General features: G+C 38.3%; 7 non-coding genes across 7 annotated transcripts; all 7 read right to left on the minus strand.

Annotated features, from left to right (window-relative positions):
- Positions 1–423: 423 nt before the first annotated feature.
- Positions 424–496, minus strand: TRNAF-GAA (transfer RNA phenylalanine (anticodon GAA)). Its single transcript has one exon. It is a non-coding gene; the product is annotated as a tRNA-Phe (tRNA).
- A 510-nt stretch (positions 497–1006) lies between these two features.
- On the minus strand, positions 1007–1079 carry TRNAF-GAA (transfer RNA phenylalanine (anticodon GAA)). The gene has a single exon. It is a non-coding gene; the product is annotated as a tRNA-Phe (tRNA).
- A 1090-nt stretch (positions 1080–2169) lies between these two features.
- On the minus strand, positions 2170–2242 carry TRNAF-GAA (transfer RNA phenylalanine (anticodon GAA)). The gene has a single exon. It is a non-coding gene; the product is annotated as a tRNA-Phe (tRNA).
- A 6331-nt stretch (positions 2243–8573) lies between these two features.
- Positions 8574–8646, minus strand: TRNAF-GAA (transfer RNA phenylalanine (anticodon GAA)). Its single transcript has one exon. It is a non-coding gene; the product is annotated as a tRNA-Phe (tRNA).
- A 2797-nt stretch (positions 8647–11443) lies between these two features.
- On the minus strand, positions 11444–11516 carry TRNAF-GAA (transfer RNA phenylalanine (anticodon GAA)). The gene has a single exon. It is a non-coding gene; the product is annotated as a tRNA-Phe (tRNA).
- A 2834-nt stretch (positions 11517–14350) lies between these two features.
- On the minus strand, positions 14351–14423 carry TRNAF-GAA (transfer RNA phenylalanine (anticodon GAA)). The gene has a single exon. It is a non-coding gene; the product is annotated as a tRNA-Phe (tRNA).
- Positions 14424–17799: 3376 nt separating this feature from the next.
- On the minus strand, positions 17800–17872 carry TRNAF-GAA (transfer RNA phenylalanine (anticodon GAA)). The gene has a single exon. It is a non-coding gene; the product is annotated as a tRNA-Phe (tRNA).
- Positions 17873–19550: the final 1678 nt, after the last annotated feature.

Below are 19550 nucleotides of genomic sequence, written 5' to 3' on the forward strand. Positions count from 1 at the left end.
ATATGTTTTAAGGAGTCCTGTATCATTCCGCAATTAACTGGTGCAATGGGCAAATAGCATTCTTGGGATCCAGGTTAGGTAGTTGTTTTTTTAACTCTGAATGGACTAGCACTATATTACCCAGATATATTTGGCATGAGTAGGTAAGCAATGTCATCTGACTACTGACATCTGTGTTCAAGGGGAAGTGGAAGGTAGCGCAGACAAGAGTTTACTTTACAAAAAAGCATGAAATGGGAAATATTAATTGTCAAACCTGAAGGTAAGAGAGGTGGAAGCAAGTTTAGAAGGAGGACATAAAGCAAAGTCTATGTTAAATTGATTGTGTTGTAGATCAGTTGGAAAAAAATTTGATGAATAGAGAAAAAGTACTACAGCTGATTCCAAGACCTATTTTGTTAGAAGCAAGGAACCTCTCAACTGTGCCAAAACCCGGGATTGAACCAGGGACCTTTAGATCTTCAGTCTAACGCTCTCCCAACTGAGCTATTTCGGCCTTCTGATAGCTGAGGTCTTCATACTTTAATTTGAACCATTTAACAAAATAGATGCAGGACCTGGATTTTTAACCTCATATGGTAGAGATATGTTTTAAGGAGTCCTGTATCATTCCCCAGTTAACTGGTGCAATGGGTAAATAGCATTTTTGGGATCCAGGTTAGGTAGTTGTTTTTTTAACTCTGAATGGACTAGCACTATATTACCTAGATATATTTGGCATGAGTAGGTAAGCAATGTCATCTGACTACTGACATCTGTGTTCAAGGGGAAGTGGAATGTGATGCAGACAAGAGTTTACTTTACAAAAAAGGACGAAATGGGAAATATTCATTGTCAAATCTGAAGGTAAGAGAGGTGGAAGCAAGTTTAGAAGGAGGATATAAAGCAAAGTCTATGTTAAATTGATTGTGTTGTAGATCAGTTGGAAAAAATTTGATGAATAGAGAAAAAGTACTACAGCTGATTCCAAAACCTATTTTGTTAGAAGCAAGGAACCTCTCAACTGTGCCGAAACCCGGGATTGAACCAGGGACCTTTAGATCTTCAGTCTAACGCTCTCCCAACTGAGCTATTTCGGCCTTCTGATAGCTGAGGTCTTCATACTTTAATTTGAACCATTTAACAAAATAGATGCAGGACCTGGATTTTTAACCTCATATGGTAGAGATATGTTTTAAGGAGTCCTGTATCATTCCCCAGTTAACTGGTGCAATGGGTAAATAGCATTTTTGGGATCCAGGTTAGGTAGTTGTTTTTTTAACTCTGAATGGACTAGCACTATATTACCTAGATATATTTGGCATGAGTAGGTAAGCAATGTCATCTGACTACTGACATCTGTGTTCAAGGGGAAGTGGAATGTGATGCAGACAAGAGTTTACTTTACAAAAAAGGACGAAATGGGAAACATTCATAGTCAAACCTGAAGGCAAGATAGGTGGAAGAAAGTTTAAAAGGAGGACAGAAAGCAAAGTCTATGTTGAATTGATCATTTTGTAGATCAGTTGATAAAAATGTTGATAGAGAAAAAAGTACTACAGCTGCTTCCAAGACCTATTTTGTTAGAAGCAAGGAACCTCTCAACTGTGCCGAAACCCGGGATTGAACCAGGGACCTTTAGATCTTCAGTCTAACGCTCTCCCAACTTAGCTATTTCGGCCTGCTTATAGCTGTGGTCTTCACACTTTAATTTAAACCATTTAACAAAATAGATGCAGGACCTGGATTTTTAACCTCATATGGTGAGATATGTTTTAAGGAGTCCTGTATCATTCCGCAATTAACTGGTGCAATGGGTAAATAGCATTTTTGGGATCCAGGTTAGGTAGTTGTTTTTTTAACTCTGAATGGACTAGCACTATATTACCCAGATATATTTGGCATGAGTAGGTAAGCAATGTCATCTGACTACTGACATCTGTGTTCAAGGGGAAGTGGAAGGTAATGCAGACAAGAGTTTACTTTACAAAAAAGCATGAAATGGGAAATATTCATTGTCAAATCTGAAGGTAAGAGAGGTGGAAGCAAGTTTAGAAGGAGGATATAAAGCAAAGTCTATGTTAAATTGATTGTGTTGTAGATCAGTTGGAAAAAATTTGATGAATAGAGAAAAAGTACTACAGCTGATTCCAAAACCTATTTTGTTAGAAGCAAGGAACCTCTCAACTGTGCCGAAACCCGGGATTGAACCAGGGACCTTTAGATCTTCAGTCTAACACTCTCCCAACTGAGCTATTTCGGCCTTCTGATAGCTGGGGTCTTCATACTTTAATTTGAACGATTTAACAAAATAGATGCAGGACCTGGATTTTTAACCTCATATGGTAGAGATATGTTTGGAGGAGTCCTGTATCATTCCCCAGTTAACTGGTGCAATCGGTAAATAGCATTTTTGGGATCCAGGTTAGGTAGTTGTTTTTTTAACTCTGAATGGACTAGCACTATATTACCTAGATATATTTGGCATGAGTAGGTAAGCAATGTCATCTGACTACTTACATCTGTGTTCAAGGGGAAGTGGAATGTGATGCAGACAAGAGTTTACTTTACAAAAAAGGACGAAATGGGAAACATTCATTGTCAAACCTGAAGGCAAGATAGGTGGAAGAAAGTTTAAAAGGAGGACAGAAAGCAAAGTCTATGTTGAATTGATCATTTTGTAGATCAGTTGATAAAAATGTTAATAGAGAAGGAAGTACTACAGCTGATTCCAAGACCTATTTTTTTAGAAGCAAGGAACCTCTCAACTGTGCCGAAACCCAGGATTGAACCAGGGACCTTTAGATCTTCAGTCTAACACTCTCCCAACTGAGATATTGCGGCCTGCTTACAGCTGTGGTCTTCATACTTTAATTTAAACCATTTAACAAAATAGATGCAGGACCTGGATTTTTAACCTCATATGGTAGAGATATGTTTTAAGGAGTCCTGTATCATTCCGCAATTAACTGGTGCAATGGGCAAATAGCATTTTTGGGATCCAGGTTAGGTAGTTGTTTTTTTAACTCTGAATGGACTAGCACTATATTACCCAGATATATTTGGCATGAGTAGGTAAGCAATGTCATCTGACTACTGACATCTGTGTTCAAGGGGAAGTGGAAGGTAATGCAGACAAGAGTTTACTTTACAAAAAAGCATGAAATGGGAAATATTCATTGTCAAACCTGAAGGTAAGAGAGGTGGAAGCAAGTTTAGAAGGAGGACATAAAGCAAAGTCTATGTTAAATTGATTGTGTTGTAGATCAGTTGGAAAAAATTTGATGAATAGAGAAAAAGTACTACAGCTGATTCCAAGACCTATTTTGTTAGAAGCAAGGAACCTCTCAACTGTGCCGAAACCCGGGATTGAACCAGGGACCTTTAGATCTTCAGTCTAACGCTCTCCCAACTGAGCTATTTCAGCCTGCTTATAGCTGCGGTCTTCATACTTTAATTTAAACCATTTAACAAAATAGATGCAGGACCTGGATTTTTAACCTCATATGGTAGATATATGTTTTAAGGAGTCCTGTATCATTCCGCAATTAACTGGTGCAATGGGTAAATAGCATTTTTGGGATCCAGGTTAGGTAGTTGTTTTTTTAACTCTGAATGGATTAGCACTATATTACCCAGATATATTTGGCATGAGTAGGTAAGCAATGTCATCTGACTACTGACATCTGTGTTCAAGGGGAAGTGGAAGGTAATGCAGACAAGAGTTTACTTTACAAAAAAGCATGAAATGGGAAATATTCATTGTCAAATCTGAAGGTAAGAGAGGTGGAAGCAAGTTTAGAAGGAGGATATAAAGCAAAGTCTATGTTAAATTGATTGTGTTGTAGATCAGTTGGAAAAAATTTGATGAATAGAGAAAAAGTACTACAGCTGATTCCAAAACCTATTTTGTTAGAAGCAAGGAACCTCTCAACTGTGCCGAAACCCAGGATTGAACCAGGGACCTTTAGATCTTCAGTCTAACACTCTCCCAACTGAGCTATTTCGGCCTTCTGATAGCTGGGGTCTTCATACTTTAATTTGAACCATTTAACAAAATAGATGCAGGACCTGGATTTTTAACCTCATATGGTAGAGATATGTTTGGAGGAGTCCTGTATCATTCCCCAGTTAACTGGTGCAATCGGTAAATAGCATTTTTGGGATCCAGGTTAGGTAGTTGTTTTTTTAACTCTGAATGGACTAGCACTATATTACCTAGATATATTTGGCATGAGTAGGTAAGCAATGTCATCTGACTACTGACATCTGTGTTCAAGGGGAAGTGGAATGTGATGCAGACAAGAGTTTACTTTACAAAAAAGGACGAAATGGGAAACATTCATTGTCAAACCTGAAGGCAAGATAGGTGGAAGAAAGTTTAAAAGGAGGACAGAAAGCAAAGTCTATGTTGAATTGATCATTTTGTAGATCAGTTGATAAAAATGTTAATAGAGAAGGAAGTACTACAGCTGATTCCAAGACCTATTTTTTTAGAAGCAAGGAACCTCTCAACTGTGCCGAAACCCAGGATTGAACCAGGGACCTTTAGATCTTCAGTCTAACACTCTCCCAACTGAGATATTGCGGCCTGCTTACAGCTGTGGTCTTCATACTTTAATTTAAACCATTTAACAAAATAGATGCAGGACCTGGATTTTTAACCTCATATGGTAGAGATATGTTTTAAGGAGTCCTGTATCATTCCGCAATTAACTGGTGCAATGGGCAAATAGCATTTTTGGGATCCAGGTTAGGTAGTTGTTTTTTTAACTCTGAATGGACTAGCACTATATTACCCAGATATATTTGGCATGAGTAGGTAAGCAATGTCATCTGACTACTGACATCTGTGTTCAAGGGGAAGTGGAAGGTAATTCAGACAAGAGTTTACTTTACAAAAAAGCATGAAATGGGAAATATTCATTGTCAAACCTGAAGGTAAGAGAGGTGGAAGCAAGTTTAGAAGGAGGACATAAAGCAAAGTCTATGTTAAATTGATTGTGTTGTAGATCAGTTGGAAAAAATTTGATGAATAGAGACAAAGTACTACAGCTGATTCCAAGACCTATTTTGTTAGAAGCAAGGAACCTCTCAACTGTGCCGAAACCCGGGATTGAACCAGGGACCTTTAGATCTTCAGTCTAACGCTCTCCCAACTGAGCTATTTCAGCCTGCTTATAGCTGCGGTCTTCATACTTTAATTTAAACCATTTAACAAAATAGATGCAGGACCTGGATTTTTAACCTCATATGGTAGATATATGTTTTAAGGAGTCCTGTATCATTCCGCAATTAACTGGTGCAATGGGTAAATAGCATTTTTGGGATCCAGGTTAGGTAGTTGTTTTTTTAACTCTGAATGGACTAGCACTATATTACCCAGATATATTTGGCATGAGTAGGTAAGCAATGTCAGCTGACTACTGACATCTGTGTTCAAGGGGAAGTGGAAGGTAATGCAGACAAGAGTTTACTTTACAAAAAAGCATGAAATGGGAAATATTCATTGTCAAACCTGAAGGTAAGAGAGGTGGAAGCAAGTTTAGAAGGAGGACATAAAGCAAAGTCTATGTTAAATTGATTGTGTTTTAGATCAGTTGGAAAAAATTTGATGAATAGAGAAAAAGTACTACAGCTGATTCCAAGACCTATTTTGTTAGAAGCAAGGAACCTCTCGACTGTGCCGAAACCCAGGATTGAACCAGGGACCTTTAGATCTTCAGTCTAACGCTCTCCCAACTGAGCTATTGCAGCCTGCTTATAGCTGTGGTCTTCATACTTTAATTTAAACCATTTAACAAAATAGATGCAGGACCTGGATTTTTAACCTCATATGGTAGAGATATGTTTTAAGGAGTCCTGTATCATTCCGCAATTAACTGGTGCAATGGGCAAATAGCATTTTTGGGATCCAGGTTAGGTAGTTGTTTTTTTAACTCTGAATGGACTAGCACTATATTACCTAGATATATTTGGCATGAGTAGGTAAGCAATGTCATCTGACTACTGACATCTGTGTTCAAGGGGAAGTGGAATGTGATGCAGACAAGAGTTTACTTTACAAAAAAGGACGAAATGGGAAACATTCATTGTCAAACCTGAAGGCAAGATAGGTGGAAGAAAGTTTAAAAGAAGGACAGAAAGCAAAGTCTATGTTAAATTGATTGTGTTGTAGATCAGTTGGAAAAAATTTGATGAATAGAGAAAAAAGTACTACAGCTGATTCCAAGACCTATTTTGTTAGAAGCAAGGAACCTCTCAACTGTGCCGAAACCCGGGATTGAACCAGGGACCTTTAGATCTTCAGTCTAACGCTCTCCCAACTGAGCTATTGCAGCCTGCTTATAGCTGTGGTCTTCATACTTTAATTTAAACCATTTAACAAAATAGATGCAGGACCTAGATTTTTACCCTCATATGGTAGAGATATGTTTTAAGGAGTCCTGTATCATTCCGCAATTAACTGGTGCAATGGGAAAATAGCATTCTTGGGATCCAGGTTAGGTAGTTGTTTTTTTAACTCTGAATGGACTAGCACTATATTACCCAGATATATTTGGCATGAGTAGGTAAGCAATGTCATCTGACTACTGACATCTGTGTTCAAGGGGAAGTGGAAGGTAATGCAGACAAGAGTTTACTTTACAAAAAAGCATGAAATGGGAAATATTAATTGTCAAACCTGAAGGTAAGAGAGGTGGAAGCAAGTTTAGAAGGAGGACATAAAGCAAAGTCTATGTTAAATTGATTGTGTTGTAGATCAGTTGGAAAAAATTTGATGAATAGAGAAAAAGTACTACAGCTGATTCCAAGACCTATTTTGTTAGAAGCAAGGAACCTCTCAACTGTGCCGAAACCCGGGATTGAACCAGGGACCTTTAGATCTTCAGTCTGACGCTCTCCCAACTGAGCTATTTCGGCCTGCTTATAGCTGTGGTCTTCATACTTTAATTTAAACCATTTAACAAAATAGATGCAGGACCTGGATTTTTAACCTCATATGGTAGAGATATGTTTTAAGGAGTCCTGTATCATTCCGCAATTAACTGGTGCAATGGGTAAATAGCATTTTTTGGATCCAGGTTAGGTAGTTGTTTTTTTAACTGTGAATGGACTAGCACTATATTACCCAGATATATTTGGCATGAGTAGGTAAGCAATATCATCTGACTACTGACATCTGTGTTCAAGGGGAAGTGGAAGGTAATGCAGACAAGAGTTTACTTTACAAAAAAGCATGAAATGGGAAATATTCATTGTCAAACCTGAAGGTAAGAGAGGTGGAAGCAAGTTTAGAAGGAGGACATAAAGCAAAGTCTATGTTAAATTGATTGTGTTGTAGATCAGTTGGAAAAAATTTGATGAATAGAGAAAAAGTACTACAGCTGATTCCAAGACCTATTTTGTTAGAAGCAAGGAACCTCTCAACTGTGCCGAAACCCGGGATTGAACCAAGGACCTTTAGATCTTCAGTCTAACGCTCTCCCAACTGAGTTATTTCGGCCTTCTGATAGCTGGGGTCTTCATACTTCAATTTGAACCATTTAACAAAATAGATGCAGGACCTGGATTTTTAACCTCATATGGTAGAGATATGTTTTAAGGAGTCCTGTATCATTCCCCAGTTAACTGGTGCAATGGGTAAATAGCATTTTTGGGATCCAGGTTAGGTAGTTGTTTTTTTAACTCTGAATGGACTAGCATACACCCAGATATATTTGGCATGAGTAGGTAAGCAATGTCATCTGACTACTGACATCTGTGTTCAAGGGGAAGTGGAATGTGATGCAGACAAGAGTTTACTTTACAAAAAAGGACGAAATGGGAAACATTCATAGTCAAACCTGAAGGCAAGATAGGTGGAAGAAAGTTTAAAAGGAGGACAGAAAGCAAAGTCTATGTTGAATTGATCATTTTGTGGATCAGTTGATAAAAATGTTGATAGAGAAAAAAGTACTACAGCTGATTCCAAGACTTATTTTGTGAGAAGCAAGGAACCTCTCAACAGTGCCGAAACCCGGGATTAAACCAGGGACCTTTAGATCTTCAGTCTAACGGTCTCCCAACTGAGCTATTTCTGCCTCCTGCTAGCTGTAGTCTACATACTTTGATTTGAACCATTTAACAAAATAGATGCATGACCTGGATATTTGACCTTATAGGTTAGAGATATGTTTTAAGGAGTCCTGTATCATTCAGCAGTTAACTGGTGCAATGGGTAAATACTATTTTTGGGATCCAGGTTAGGTCATTTTATTTTTACCTCCGTATGGACTAGCACTATATTACCCAGACGTATTTTGCCTGAGTAGGTAAGCAATGTCATCTGACCACTGACATCTGTGTTCAAGGGGAAGTGGAAGGTAATGCAGACCAGAGTTTACTTTACAAAAAAGCATGACATGGGAAACATTCATAGTCACACCTGAAGGCAAGAGAGTTGGAAGGAAGTCTAGAAGGAGGACAGAAAGCAAAGTCTATGTTAAATTGATTGTGTTGTAGATCAGTTAGAAAAAAATTGATGAATACAGAAAAAGGACAACAGCTGATTCTAAGACCTATTTTGTTAGAAGCAAAGAACCTCTCAACAGTGCCGAAACCCGGGATTGAACCAGGGACCTTTAGATCTTCAGTCTAACACTCTCCCAACTGAGCTATTTCGGCCTGCTGATATCTGTGGTCTTCATACTTTAATTTGAACCATTTAACAAAATAGATGCATGACCTGGATTTTTAACCTCATATGGTAGTGATATGTTTTAAGGAGTCCTGTATCATTCCCCAGTTAACTGGTGCAATGGGTAAATAGCATTTTTGGGATCCAGGTTAGGTAGTTGTTTTTTTAACTCTGAATGGACTAGCACTATATTACCCAGATATATTTGGCATGAGTAGGTAAGCAATGTCATCTGACTACTGACATCTGTGTTCAAGGAGGACGAAATGGGAAACATTCATAGTCAAACCTGAAGGCAAGATAGGTGGAAGAAAGTTTAAAAGGAGGACAGAAAGCAAAGTCTATGTTGAATTGATCATTTTGTAGATCAGTTCGATAAAAATGTTGATAGAGAAAAAAGTACTACAGCTGATTCCAAGACCTATTTTGTTAGAAGCAAGGACCCTCTCAACTGTGCCGAAACCCGGGATTGAAACAGGGACCTTTAGATCTTCAGTCTACCGCTCTCCCAACTGAGCTATTTTGGCCTGCTTATAGCTGTGGTCTTCATACTTTAATTTAAACCATTTAACAAAATAGATGCAGGACCTGGATTTTTAACCTCATATGGTAGAGATATGTTTTAACGAGTCCTGTATCATTCCGCAATTAACTGGTGCAATGGGTAAATAGCATTTTTGGGATCCAGGTTAGGTAGTTGTTTTTTTAACTCTGAATGGGCTAGCACTATATTACCCAGATATATTTGGCATGAGTAGGTAAGCAATGTCATCTGACTACTGACATCTGTGTTCAAGGGGAAGTGGAAGGTAATGCAGACAAGAGTTTACTTTACAAAAAAGCATGAAATGGGAAATATTCATTGTCAAACCTGAAGGTAAGAGAGGTGGAAGCAAGTTTAGAAGGAGGACATAAAGCAAAGTCTATGTTAAATTGATTATGTTGTAGATCAGTTGGAAACAATTTGATGAATAGAGAAAAAGTACTACAGCTGATTCCAAGACCTATTTTGTTAGAAGCAAGGAACCTCTCAACTGTGCTGAAACCCGGGATTGAACCAGGGACCTTTAGATCTTCAGTCTAAGGCTCTCCCAACTGAGCTATTTCTGCCTTCTGATATCTGGGGTCTTCATACTTTAATTTGAACCATTTAACAAAATAGATGCAGGACCTGGATTTTTAACCTCATATGGTAGAGATATGTTTTAAGGAGTCCTGTATCATTCCCCAGTTAACTGGTGCAATGGGTAAATAGCATTTTTGGGATCCAGGTTAGGTAGTTGTTTTTTTAACTCTGAATGGACTAGCACTATATTACCTAGATATATTTGGCATGAGTAGGTAAGCAATGTCATCTGACTACTGACATCTGTGTTCAAGGGGAAGTGGAATGTGATGCAGACAAGAGTTTACTTTACAAAAAAGGACGAAATGGGAAACATTCATTGTCAAACCTGAAGGCAAGATAGGTGGAAGAAAGTTTAAAAGGAGGACAGAAAGCAAAGTCTATGTTGAATTGATCATTTTGTAGATCAGTTGATAAAAATGTTGATAGAGAAAAAAGTACTACAGCTGATTCCAAGACCTATTTTGTTAGAAGCAAGGAACCTCTCAACTGTGCCAAAACCCGGGATTGAAGCAGGGACCTTTAGATCTTCAGTCTAACGCTCTCCCAACTGAGCTATTGCGGCCTGCTTATAGCTGTGGTCTTCATACTTTAATTTAAACCATTTAACAAAATAGATGCAGGACCTGGATTTTTAACCTCATATGGTAGAGATATGTTTTAAGGAGTCCTGTATCATTCCGCAATTAACTGGTGCAATGGGCAAATAGCATTTTTGGGATCCAGGTTAGGTAGTTGTTTTTTTAACTCTGAATGGACTAGCACTATATTACCCAGATATATTTGGCATGAGTAGGTAAGCAATGTCATCTGACTACTGACATCTGTGTTCAAGGGGAAGTGGAAGGTAATGCAGACAAGAGTTTACTTTACAATAAAGCATGAAATGGGAAATATTCATTGTCAAACCTGAAGGTAAGAGAGGTGGAAGCAAGTTTAGAAGGAGGACATAAAGCAAAGTCTATGTTAAATTGATTGTGTTGTAGATCAGTTGGAAAAAATTTGATGAATAGAGAAAAAGTACCACAGCTGATTCCAAGACCTATTTTGTTAGAAGCAAGGAACCTCTCAACTGTGCCGAAACCCGGGATTGAACCAGGGACCTTTAGATCTTCAGTCTGACGCTCTCCCAACTGAGCTATTTCGGCCTGCTTATAGCTGTGGTCTTCATACTTTAATTTAAACCATTTAACAAAATAGATGCAGGACCTGGATTTTTAACCTCATATGGTAGAGATATGTTTTAAGGAGTCCTGTATCATTCCGCAATTAACTGGTGCAATGGGTAAATAGCATTTTTTGGATCCAGGTTAGGTAGTTGTTTTTTTAACTGTGAATGGACTAGCACTATATTACCCAGATATATTATGCATGAGTAGGTAAGCAATGTCATCTGACTACTGACATCTGTGTTCAAGGGGAAGTGGAAGGTAATGCAGACAAGAGTTTACTTTACAAAAAAGCATGAAATGGGAAATATTCATTGTCAAACCTGAAGGTAAGAGAGGTGGAAGCAAGTTTAGAAGGAGGATATAAAGCAAAGTCTATGTTAAATTGATTGTGTTGTAGATCAGTTGGAAAAAATTTGATGAATAGAGAAAAAGTACTACAGCTGATTCCAAAACCTATTTTGTTAGAAGCAAGGAACCTCTCAACTGTGCCGAAACCTGGGATTGAACCAGGGACCTTTAGATCTTCAGTCTAACGCTCTCCCAACTGAGCTATTTCGGCCTTCTGATAGCTGGGGTCTTCATACTTTAATTTGAACCATTTAACAAAATAGATGCAGGACCTGGATTTTTAACCTCATATGGTAGAGATATGTTTGGAGGAGTCCTGTATCATTCCCCAGTTAACTGGTGCAATCGGTAAATAGCATTTTTGGGATCCAGGTTAGGTAGTTGTTTTTTTAACTCTGAATGGACTAGCACTATATTACCTAGATATATTTGGCATGAGTAGGTAAGCAATGTCATCTGACTACTGACATCTGTGTTCAAGGGGAAGTGGAATGTGATGCAGACAAGAGTTTACTTTACAAAAAAGGACGAAATGGGAAACATTCATTGTCAAACCTGAAGGCAAGATAGGTGGAAGAAAGTTTAAAAGGAGGACAGAAAGCAAAGTCTATGTTGAATTGATCATTTTGTAGATCAGTTGATAAAAATGTTAATAGAGAAAAAAGTACTACAGCTGGTTCCAAGACCTATTTTTTTAGAAGCAAGGAACCTCTCAACTGTGCAGAAACCCAGGATTGAACCAGGGACCTTTAGATCTTCAGTCTAACGCTCTCCCAACTGAGCTATTGCAGCCTGCTTATAGCTGTGGTCTTCATACTTTAATTTAAACCATTTAACAAAATAGATGCAGGACCTGGATTTTTACCCTCATATGGTAGAGATATGTTTTAAGGAGTCCTGTATCATTCCGCAATTAACTGGTGCAATGGGCAAATAGCATTCTTGGGATCCAGGTTAGGTAGTTGTTTTTTTAACTCTGAATGGACTAGCACTATATTACCCAGATATATTTGGCATGAGTAGGTAAGCAATGTCATCTGACTACTGACATCTGTGTTCAAGGGGAAGTGGAAGGTAATGCAGACAAGAGTTTACTTTACAAAAAAGCATGAAATGGGAAATATTAATTGTCAAACCTGAAGGTAAGAGAGGTGGAAGCAAGTTTAGAAGGAGGACATAAAGCAAAGTCTATGTTAAATTGATTGTGTTGTAGATCAGTTGGAAAAATTTGATGAATAGAGAAAAAGTACTACAGCTGATTCCAAGACCTATTTTGTTAGAAGCAAGGAACCTCTCAACTGTGCCGAAACCCGGGATTGAACCAGGGACCTTTAGATCTTCAGTCTGACGCTCTCCCAACTGAGCTATTTCGGCCTGCTTATAGCTGTGGTCTTCATACTTTAATTTAAACCATTTAACAAAATAGATGCAGGACCTGGATTTTTAACCTCATATGGTAGAGATATGTTTTAAGGAGTCCTGTATCATTCTGCAATTAACTCGTGCAATGGGTAAATAGCATTTTTTGGATCCAGGTTAGGTAGTTGTTTTTTTTAACTGTGAATGGACTAGCACTATATTACCCAGATATATTTGGCATGAGTAGGTAAGCAATATCATCTGACTACTGACATCTGTGTTCAAGGGGAAGTGGAAGGTAATGCAGACAAGAGTTTACTTTACAAAAAAGCATGAAATGGGAAATATTCATTGTCAAACCTGAAGGTAAGAGAGGTGGAAGCAAGTTTAGAAGGAGGACATAAAGCAAAGTCTATGTTAAATTGATTGTGTTGTAGATCAGTTGGAAAAAATGTGATGAATAGAGAAAAAGTACTACAGCTGATTCCAAGACCTATTTTGTTAGAAGCAAGGATCCTCTCAACTGTTCCGTAACCCGGGATTGAACCAAGGACCTTTAGATCTTCAGTCTAACGCTCTCCCAACTGAGTTATTTCGGCCTTCTGATAGCTGGGGTCTTCATACTTCAATTTGAACCATTTAACAAAATAGATGCAGGACCTGGATTTTTAACCTCATATGGTAGAGATATGTTTTAAGGAGTCCTGTATCATTCCCCAGTTAACTGGTGCAATGGGTAAATAGCATTTTTGGGATCCAGGTTAGGTAGTTGTTTTTTTAACTCTGAATGGACTAGCATACACCCAGATATATTTGGCATGAGTAGGTAAGCAATGTCATCTGACTACTGACATCTGTGTTCAAGGGGAAGTGGAATGTGATGCAGACAAGAGTTTACTTTACAAAAAAGGACGAAATGGGAAACATTCATAGTCAAACCTGAAGGCAAGATAGGTGGAAGAAAGTTTAAAAGGAGGACAGAAAGCAAAGTCTATGTTGAATTGATCATTTTGTGGATCAGTTGATAAAAATGTTGATAGAGAAAAAAGTACTACAGCTGATTCCAAGACTTATTTTGTGAGAAGCAAGGAACCTCTCAACAGTGCCGAAACCCGGGATTAAACCAGGGACCTTTAGATCTTCAGTCTAACGGTCTCCCAACTGAGCTATTTCTGCCTCCTGCTAGCTGTAGTCTACATACTTTGATTTGAACCATTTAACAAAATAGATGCATGACCTGGATATTTGACCTTATAGGTTAGAGATATGTTTTAAGGAGTCCTGTATCATTCAGCAGTTAACTGGTGCAATGGGTAAATACTATTTTTGGGATCCAGGTTAGGTCATTTTATTTTTACCTCCGTATGGACTAGCACTATATTACCCAGACGTATTTTGCCTGAGTAGGTAAGCAATGTCATCTGACCACTGACATCTGTGTTCAAGGGGAAGTGGAAGGTAATGCAGACCAGAGTTTACTTTACAAAAAAGCATGACATGGGAAACATTCATAGTCACACCTGAAGGCAAGAGAGTTGGAAGCAAGTCTAGAAGGAGGACAGAAAGCAAAGTCTATGTTAAATTGATTGTGTTGTAGATCAGTTAGAAAAAAATTGATGAATACAGAAAAAGGACAACAGCGGATTCTAAGACCTATTTTGTTAGAAGCAAAGAACCTCTCAACAGTGCCGAAACCCGGGATTGAACCAGGGACCTTTAGATCTTCAGTCTAACACTCTCCCAACTGAGCTATTTCGGCCTGCTGATATCTGTGGTCTTCATACTTTAATTTGAACCATTTAACAAAATAGATGCATGACCTGGATTTTTAAGCTCATATGGTAGTGATATGTTTTAAGGAGTCCTGTATCATTCCCCAGTTAACTGGTGCAATGGGTAAATAGCATTTTTGGGATCCAGGTTAGGTAGTTGTTTTTTTAACTCTGAATGGACTAGCACTATATTACCCAGATATATTTGGCATGAGTAGGTAAGCAATGTCATCTGACTACTGACATCTGTGTTCAAGGAGGACGAAATGGGAAACATTCATAGTCAAACCTGAAGGCAAGATAGGTGGAAGAAAGTTTAAAAGGAGGACAGAAAGCAAAGTCTATGTTGAATTGATCATTTTGTAGATCAGTTCGATAAAAATGTTGATAGAGAAAAAAGTACTACAGCTGATTCCAAGACCTATTTTGTTAGAAGCAAGGAACCTCTCAACTGTGCCAAAACCCGGGATTGAAACAGGGACCTTTAGATCTTCAGTCTAACGCTCTCCCAACTGAGCTATTTCGGCCTGCTTATAGCTGTGGTCTTCATACTTTAATTTAAACCATTTAACAAAATAGATGCAGGACCTGGATTTTTAACCTCATATGGTAGAGATATGTTTTAACGAGTCCTGTATCATTCCGCAATTAACTGGTGCAATGGGTAAATAGCATTTTTGGGATCCAGGTTAGGTAGTTGTTTTTTTAACTCTGAATGGGCTAGCACTATATTACCCAGATATATTTGGCATGAGTAGGTAAGCAATGTCATCTGACTACTGACATCTGTGTTCAAGGGGAAGTGGAAGGTAATGCAGACAAGAGTTTACTTTACAAAAAAGCATGAAATGGGAAATATTCATTGTCAAACCTGAAGGTAAGAGAGGTGGAAGCAAGTTTAGAAGGAGGACATAAAGCAAAGTCTATGTTAAATTGATTATGTTGTAGATCAGTTGGAAACAATTTGATGAATAGAGAAAAAGTACTACAGCTGATTCCAAGACCTATTTTGTTAGAAGCAAGGAACCTCTCAACTGTGCTGAAACCCAGGATTGAACCAGGGACCTTTAGATCTTCAGTCTAAGGCTCTCCCAACTGAGCTATTTCTGCCTTCTGATATCTGGGGTCTTCATACTTTAATTTGAACCATTTAACAAAATAGATGCAGGACCTGGATTTTTAACCTCATATGGTAGAGATATGTTTTAAGGAGTCCTGTATCATTCCGCAGTTAACTGGTGCAATGGGTAAATAGCATTTTTGGGATCCAGGTTAGGTAGTTGTTTTTTTAACTCTGAATGGACTAGCACCATATTACCCAGATATATTTGGCATGAGTAGGTAAGCAATGTCATCTGACTACTGACATCTGTGTTCAAGGGGAAGTGGAATGTGATGCAGACAAGAGTTTACTTTACAAAAAAGGACGAAATGGGAAACATTCATAGTCAAACCGGAAGGCAAGATAGGTGGAAGAAAGTTTAAAAGGAGGACAGAAAGCAAAGTCTATGTTGAATTGATCATTTTGTAGATCAGTTGATAAAATCGTTGATAGACAAAAAAGTACTACAGCTGATTCCAAGACCTATTTTGTTAGAAGCAAGGAACCTCTCAACTGTGCCGAAACCCGGGATTGAACCAGGGACCTTTAGATCTTCAGTCTAACGCTCTCCCAACTTAGCTTTTTCGGCCTGCTTATAGCTGTGGTCTTCATACTTTAATTTAAACCATTTAACAAAATAGATGCAGGACCTGGATTTTTAACCTCATATGGTAGAGATATGTTTTAAGGAGTCCTGTATCATTCCGCAATTAACTGGTGCAATGGGCAAATAGTATTTTTGGGATCCAGGTTAGGTAGTTGTTTTTTAACTCTGAATGGACTAGCACTATATTACCCAGATATATTTGGCATGAGTAGGTAAGCAATGTCATCTGACTACTGACATCTGTGTTCAAGGGGAAGTGGAAGGTAATGCAGACAAGAGTTTACTTTACAAAAAAGCATGAAATGGGAAATATTCATTGTCAAACCTGAAGGTAAGAGAGGTGGAAGCAAGTTTAGAAGGAGGACATAAAGCAAAGTCTATGTTAAATTGATTGTGTTGTAGATCAGTTGGAAAAAATTTGATGAATAGAGAAAAAGTACTACAGCTGATTCCAAGACCTATTTTGTTAGAAGCGAGGAACCTCTCAACTGTGCCGAAAACCGGGATGGAACCAGGGACCTTCAGATCTTCAGTCTAACACTCTCCCAACTGAGCTGTTTCGGCCTTCTGATAGCTGGGGTCTTCATACTTTAATTTGAACCATTTAACAAAATAGATGCAGGACCTGGATTTTTAACCTCATATGGTAGAGATATGTTTTAAGGAGTCCTGTATCATTCCCCAGTTAACTGGTGCAATGGGTAAATAGCATTTTTGGGATCCAGGTTAGGTAGTTGTTTTTTTAACTCTGAATGGACTAGCACTATATTACCCAGATATATTTGGCATGAGTAGGTAAGCAATGTCATCTGACTACTGACATCTGTGTTCAAGGGGAAGTGGAATGTGATGCAGACAAGAGTTTACTTTACAAAAAAGGACGAAATGGAAAACATTCATAGTCAAACCTGAAGGCAAGATAGGTGGAAGAAAGTTTAAAAGGAGGACAGAAAGCAAAGTCTATGTTGAATTGATCATTTTGTAGATCAGTTGATAAAAATGTTGATAGAGAAAAAAGTACTACAGCTGATTCCAAGACCTATTTTGTTAGAAGCAAGGAACCTCTCAACTGTGCCGAAACCCGGGATTGAACCAGGGACCTTTAGATCTTCAGTCTAACGCTCTCCCAACTTAGCTATTTCGGCCTGCTTATAGCTGTTGTCTTCACACTTTAATTTAAACCATTTAACAAAATAGATGCAGGACCTGGATTTTTAACCTCATATGGTGAGATAAGTTTTAAGGAGTCCTGTATCATTCCGCAATTAACTGGTGCAATGGGTAAATAGCATTTTTGGGATCCAGGATAGGTAGTTGATTTTTTAACTCTGAATGGACTAGCACTATATTACCCAGATATATTTGGCATGAGTAGGTAAGCAATGTCATCTGACTACTGACATCTGTGTTCAAGGGGAAGTGGAAGGTAATGCAGACAAGAGTTTACTTTACAAAAAAGCATGAAATGGGAAATATTCATTGTCAAACCTGAAGGTAAGAGAGGTGGAAGCAAGTTTAGAAGGAGGATATAAAGCAAAGTCTATGTTAAATTGATTGTGTTGTAGATCAGTTGGAAAAAATTTGATGAATAGAGAAAAAGTACTACAGCTGATTCCAAGACCTACTTTGTTAGAAGCAAGAAACCTCTCAACTGTGCCGAAACCCGGGATTGAACCAGGGACCTTTAGATCTTCAGTCTAACGCTCTCCCAACTGAGCTATTTCGGCCTTCTGATAGCTGGGGTCTTCATACTTTAATTTGAACCATTTAACAAAATAGATGCAGGACCTGGATTTTTAACCTCATATGGTAGAGATATGTTTTAAGGAGTCCTGTATCATTCCCCAGTTAACTGGTGCAATGGGTAAATAGCATTTTTGGGATCCAGACGAGGTAGTTGTTTTTTTTAACTCTGAATGGACTAGCATTATGTTACCCAGATATATTTGGCATGAGTAGGTAAGCAATGTCATCTGACTACTGACATCTGTGTTCAAGGGGAAGTGGAATGTGATGCAGACAATAGTTTACTTTACAAAAAAGGACGAAATAGGAAACATTCATAGTCAAACCTGAAGGCAAGATAGGTGGAAGAAAGTTTAAAAGGAGGACAGAAAGCAAAGTCTATGTTGAATTGATCATTTTGTGGATCAGTTGATAAAAATGTTCATAGAGAAAAAAGTACTACAGCTGATTCCAAGACTTATTTTGTGAGAAGCAAGGAACCTCTCAACAGTGCCGAAACCCAGGATTAAACCAGGGACCTATAGATCTTCAGTCTAACGCTCTCCCAACTGAGCTATTTCTGCCTCCTGCGAGCTGTAGTCTTCATACTTTAATTTAAACCATTTAACAAAATAGATGCAGGACCTGGATTTTTAACCTCATATGGTAGAGATATGTTTTAAGGAGTCCTGTATCATTCCGCAATTAACTGGTGCAATGGGCAAATAGCATTTTTGGGATCCAGGTTAGGTAGTTGTTTTTTTAACTCTGAATGGACTAGCACTATATTACCCAGATATATTTGGCATGAGTAGGTAAGCAATGTCATCTGACTACTGACATCTGTGTTCAAGGGGAAGTGGAAGGTAATGCAGACAAGAGTTTACTTTACAAAAAAGCATGAAATGGGAAATATTCATTGTCAAACCTGAAGGTAAGAGAGGTGGAAGCAAGTTTAGAAGGAGGACATAAAGCAAAGTCTATGTTAAATTGATTGTGTTGTAGATCAGTTGGAAAGAATTTGATGAATAGAGAAAAAGAACTACAGCTGATCCCAAGACCTATCTTGTTAGAAGCAAGGAACCTCTCAACTGTGCCGAAACCCGGGATTGAACCAGGGACCTTTAGATCTTCAGTCTAACGCTCGCCCAACTGAGCTATTTCGGCCTTCTGATAGCTGGGGTCTTCATACTTTAATTTGAACCATTTCACAAAATAGATGCAGGACCTGGATTTTTAACCTCATATGGTAGAGATATGTTTTAAGGAGTCCTGTATCATTCCCCAGTTAACTGGTGCAATGGGTAAATAGCATTTTTGGGATCCAGGTTAGGTAGTCGTTTTTTTAACTCTGAATGGACTAGCACTATATTACCTAGATATATTTGGCATGAGTAGGTAAGCAATGTCATCTGACTACTGACATCTGTGTTCAAGGGGAAGTGGAATCTGATGCAGACAAGAGTTTACTTTACAAAAAAGGACGAAATGGGAAACATTCATTGTCAAACCTGAAGGCAAGATAGGTGGAAGAAAGTTTAAAAGGAGGACAGAAAGCAAAGTCTATGTTGAATTGATCATTTTGTAGATCAGTTGACAAAAATGTTGATAGAGAAAAAAGTACTACAGCTGATTCCAAGACCTATATTGGTAGAAGCAAGGAACCTCTCAACTGTGCCG

This window comes from Lissotriton vulgaris, chromosome 8, assembly GCF_964263255.1.
Source record: "Lissotriton vulgaris chromosome 8, aLisVul1.2, whole genome shotgun sequence".
Lineage (NCBI taxonomy): Eukaryota > Metazoa > Chordata > Amphibia > Caudata > Salamandridae > Lissotriton > Lissotriton vulgaris.